Below are 6,000 nucleotides of genomic sequence, written 5' to 3' on the forward strand. Positions count from 1 at the left end.
TGTATTCTACTTAGCCATTTACTGTCATTATTGAAAGAGATTGTGATATCTCACATCTCAAAATAGGGCTACTTAATGTTCGATCCCTCACTTCCAAGGCAGTCAAAGTCAATGTACTAATCACTGATCATAATCTTAATGTGATTGGCCTGACTGGTTACACTAGGGACCATATTCCCCGCGTATCCAGCAAAAGTGGAGGTGTTGCTAACACTTACGACAGCAAATGTAGATTAAAAAAACGAGTGCGTTTTCGTCTTTTGAGCTTCTACAGTAGTCATGAAATCTACGCACCCTACTCAATCACTTTTTATTGCTACTATTTACAGGCCTCCTGGGCCATATACAGCGTTCCTCACTGAGTTCCCTGAATTCCTATCGGACCTTGTAGTCATGGCAGAAAATATTCAAATTTTTAGCGACTTTAATATTCACATGTAAAAGTCCACAGACCCACTCCAAAAGGCTTTCGGAGCCATCATCGACTCAGTGGGTTTTGTCCAACATGTCTCCGGACCTCTGCACCTAGTTTTGCCCCGTGGAATAAGTGTTGTGGATCTTAATGTTTTTCCTCATATTCCTGGACTATCTGACCACAATTTTATTATGTTTGCAATCGCAACAAATAATCTGCTCAGACCCCAACCAAGGATCATCAAAAGCCATGACATAGATTCTCAGGCAACCCAAAGATTCCTAGACGCCCTTCCAGATTCCTTCCACCTACCCAAGGACGTCAGAGTACAAAAATCAGTTAACCACCTAACTGGGGAATTCAACTTAAAACTCTTTAGGGATAGGGGGCAGCATTGGGAAGTTTGGATGAAAAGCGTGTCCAGAGTAAACTGCCTGTTACTCAGGCCCAGAAGCTAGAATATGCGTACAATTAGTGGATTTGGATAGAAACCACTCTGAAGTTTCTAAAACTGTTTGAATGATATCTGTGAGTATAACATAACTCATATGGCCGGTGAAAACCTAAATTCTCAGGCAACACAAAAATCCAACCAGGAAGTGGGAAATCTGAGTTTTCTAGTTTTTCAAGCGATTGCCTATCCAATAAACAGTGTAAATGGGGTCATATTGCACTTCCTAAGGCTTCCACTAGATGTCAACAGTCTTTAGAACATTGTTTCAGGCTACTATTGTGAAAAGGGAGCGAATAAGAGCTGTTTGAACCAGTGGTCAGGCTGAAAGCCCTTAGTTTAGTCACTTGCGCAGCCGTGAGCACGAGCTCCGTTCCCTTTCATTTCTAAAGACAAAGGAATTGTCCGGTTGGAATATTATTGAAGATTTATGATAAAAACATCCTAAAGATTGATTCTATACATCGTTTGACATGTTTCTACAAACTGTAATGGAACTTTTTTGACTTTTTGTCTGGACTTAGTGCCCGCGACTTGTGCATTTGAAATAGTGAACGAAAACAAAAAGGAGGTATTTGGACATAAAGATTAACTTTATCGACAAAACAAACATTTATTGTGGAACTGGGATTCCTGGGAGTGCATTCCGATGAAGAACATCAAAGGTAAGGGAATATTTATAATGCTATTTCTGACTTTTACTGACTCCACAACATGGCAGGTATCTGTATGGCTTGTTTTGGTGGCTGAACGCTGTACTCAGATTATTGCATGACACAGCAGTTGCATTAAGGAGAAGTTTATCTTTAATACTATGCATAACTCTTGTATCTTTCATAAAAGTTTATGATGAGTATTTCTGTAAATTGATGTGGCTCTCTGCAAATTTGCCGGATGTTTTTGAGGCACAACATTACTGAACATAACGCGCCAATGTAAACTGAGATTTTTGGATATAAATATGAACTTTATCGAACAAAACATACATGTATTGTGTAACATGAAGTCCTATAAGTGCCATCTGATGAAGATCATCAAAGGTTAGTGATTAATTTTATCTCTATTTCTGCTTTTTGTGACTCCTCTCTTTGGCTGGAAAATGGCTGTATGTTTTTTTGTGACTAGGAGCTGACCTAACATAATCGTATGGTGTGCTTTCGCTGTAAAGCCTTTTTGAAACCTGACACGATGGATAGATTAACAAGAAGTTAAGCTTTAATTTGGTGCATTGCACTTGTGAATGTATGAAAGTTAAATATTTCGAATAATTTTTTTTGAATTTCGCACTCTGCCATTTCACCGGATGTTGTCGAAACGTTCCCTAGCCGTAAAAGGTTTTAACCTTGCGTAATACCCTAGATGCAGTCACACCCCTAAAAACAAAAAACATTTGTCATAAGATACTAGCTCCCTGGTATACAGAAAATACCCGAGCTCTGAAGCAAGCTTACAGAAAATTGGAACGGAAATGTCGCTACACCAAACTGGAAGTCTTCCGACAGTATCGAAGAGCCCTCACTGCTGCTCGATCATCCTATTTTTCCAACTTAATTGAGGAAATAAGAACAATCTAAAATGTATTTTTGATACTGTCGCAAAGACAACTAAAAACCAGAATTCCCCAAGAGAGGATGGCTTTCACTTCAGCAGTGATAAATTCATTAAGTTCTTTGACGAAAAGATCATGATCATTAGAAAGCAAATTACAGACTCTTTAAATCTGCATATTCCTCCAAAGCTCAGTTGTCCTGAGCCTGCACAACACTGCCAGGACCTAGGATCAAGGGAGACACTAAAGTTTTTTAATACTATATCTCTTGACACATTGATGAAAACAATCATGGCCTCTAAACTTCCAAGCTGCATACTGGACCCTATTCCAACTAAACTACTGAAAGAGCTGCTTGCTGTGCTTGGCCCTCCTATGTTGAACATAATAAACGGCTCTCTATCCATCGGATGTGTACCAAACTCACTAAAAGTGGCAGTAGTAAAGCCTCTCTTGAAAAAGCCAAACCTTGACCCAGAAAATATAAAAAATGATCGGCCAATATCAAATCTCCCATTCCTCTCAAAAATGTTGGAAAAGCTGTTGCGCAGCAACTCACTGCCTTCCTGAAGATAAACAATGTATATGAAATGCTTCAGTCTGGTTTTAGACCCCATCATAGCACTGAGACTGCACTTGTGAAGGTGGTAAATGACCTTTTAAGGGCGTCAGACCAAGGCTCTGCATCTGTCCTCATGCTCCTTGATCTTAGAGTTGCTTTTAATACCCTTGATCACCCCATTCTTTTGGAGAGATTGGAAACCCAAATTGGTCTACACGGACAAGTTATCTGTCGTAAAGATATCAGTTTGTCTCTGTAGATGGTTTGTCCTCTGACAAATCAACTGTAAATTTCGGTGTTTCTCAAGTCTCCGTTTTAGGACCACTATTGTTTTCACTATATATTTTACCTCTTGGTGAGGTCATCCGGAAACATAATGTTAACTTTCACTGCTATGTGGATGACACACAGCTGTACATTTCAATGAAACATGGTGAAGCTCCAAAATTGCCCTCACTGGAAGCCTGTGTTTCAGACATAAGAAGTGGATTTTGGGAAATTTTCAAATGTTTAACTCAAAACAGAGGTGCGAGTTCTAGGTCCCAAGAAACAAAGAGATCTTCTGTTGAATCTGACAATTAATCTTGATGGTTGTACAGTCGTCTCAAATAAAACTGTGAAGGACCTCTGCGTTACCCTGGACCCTGATCTCTCTTTTGATGAACATATCAAGACTGTTTCAAGGACAGCTTTTTTTTCCATCTACCTGACATTGCAAAAATCAGAAACTTTCTGTCCAAAAATGACGCAGAAAAATGAATGCATGCTTTTGTCACTTCTAGGTTAGACTACTGCATACTATACTTTCCGGCTACCCAGATAAAGCACTAAATAAACTTTAGTTAGTGATAAACACAGCTGCTACAATCTTGATTAGACCTTGAATAGAAAAATGTGATTATGTTACTCCAGTGCTAGCCTCTGTCATGACGTTGGCCTGTGGGTAAGGTTTATGACCCCCCCATAAATACCTTTCTCCCTTCCCCTCTCTTTCTGACCCTACTGAAGGACTGCTGTCCTGTTAAATATAGAGAGTCTGGGAACATCAAACAAATGGGGAAAGGAACCATATTTTGGTAATAAAACCAGTTGGAAATATGCTTTGGAACGTAATGAGTATGGATGTCAGTTCGGTTGTCATCTGAGACATTATGACTGATGACATAAACCGTACCTGGGAAAGTATACACCCTCTAGTTATCAGAGTCACATGGAATTGTTATGCAATTGAAATGTTTGATATTGAAATTGTTTGTTAGGAGATTACATGTAATTTTAGCTTCCAAATGAGAGAATTGGGTTTTCATAAGGAAAGTGCCCTGCTTGATCAGTGGCCCACCCCTGTGAAGAGACAGGGGTTATAAACGATGAAACACATCCTTCCCCCTCTCCACTATATAAGCCTTTGACGAAAAGATAACCACATGTTCCAGTACGTGAGGTCTGCAGCCTCTACGTTAGAAGGACACACATGTCAAGTACAGAACTAAGCCAACCTCGGCGTGAGCTTTGGTGGCGAATGGTATGAACTTTGAGCTTATTCACTACATAAGTGATACTTCCTAGCCGTTGAGTTAGCAGCGGCCACTGTAGACGTGGGCTAGGAAAGGACGGACGACGGATCCAGTCTAACAACCACAGACGAAGATACCACCACGAATCCACTTTACCACCATTGACATTCTTCCGAGGACAGGAAGATCTGTTGGCCAACCCGGCCAGCATCTACGACCAATCTACCGAAGCGCAGCTCAGAGTAAATATTTATTGCATTTTCCTTTTCCAAATGGGCGGTAATTTAGTAATGCATAAGATCATGTATTTACGATAGCATAGCTGCTGTTTCTTTGTTCCTAAGTCTTCCCGCTCTTTCATTCAAGCCCAACCCCCTTTCCTTTGTGTAACCAGCCATCATACAGGTTCCGTCCACCAGGAACGTTTTCTGTATGACATAATTTGTATTCTGTGTATTTGTAATTCTGTGTGATTAGTTAGGTATTTAGTAAATAAATAATTAAACCCAATTTTGTATTGCTGATTCAACTTGTTAGCCAGGGTTCATGAAGGTAACCAAGAATTTACAACTTTCATTATGAGACTGAAAATAAGATAAGGGTTAATATTGACTGCTATCGATGTAAAATATGACTAAGTATTTTAAGAGTTTATTCGGAAGATAACGGCTCTATAAACATTCTTCCGTGGTGCCCCGACTTTCTAGTTAATTACATTTACATGATTAGCTTAATCAGGTAATATTAATTACAGAGAAAGAATTTTATAGGTTAGCATGAAATATCACTTAATCTGGCATAGCCAAAGACACGATATTTGGCACCCCGTGTGAGGCCTCTTAAACTAAGACGCACGTTGGGTCAATTTGATAATATCATATATTGGAGCCCCCGTGCGAGGAATCTAAAATAGGATGACGCTTTCATTTTGATTCAGCCAATATAAAATTGAAAAGCAGATTACATAATATACCAAGTTTATTATATACATTATGGGAATTGTAGACCGGAATTATTGGTGCGTGTGTGCTCTGGAGAATCGCCTCCGTGTTGTGCTCTGACGTAGGCAGTGGGTAGCATAAGCTATACAGTTCTGTATGAGGGCTGATAAAGCTATCTGAGAAATAGCGCGTTTGGCCAAACGCTGGGCTATTTCTGCCTCACGCGTTTCAGACGCGTGTTGGCTAGGTCATTATTAATTTCTCGAGCGAGGACAAAGAGCCAGCCGATTGAAATTTAGGAGAGATTAGCTTGACCAGTGATAAGTATCTCTCTGTCTCTCTCGCGTTTCGATGCGAGTAGACCACAGTGCATTTCGTTGTTTGCCGCGAGTTCCGGTTAAAACATAGTCAAATATCGCCGAAAAGGGTTTGAACATAATACGTTATAAGTAAAACCTTTCCCTTGCCAAGGGAATCCTATGTTGAGCATTTTTCAGGCATAAAGTAGCATTAGCTTGCTCGAGATGCTAAGCTAACAAAAGGGAAAACAGCCATTTTGTTATGTGCC

This window comes from Salmo salar, chromosome 25 (genome assembly GCF_965601325.2).
Source record: "Salmo salar chromosome 25, fSalSal1, whole genome shotgun sequence".
NCBI classification, from domain to species: domain Eukaryota; kingdom Metazoa; phylum Chordata; class Actinopteri; order Salmoniformes; family Salmonidae; genus Salmo; species Salmo salar.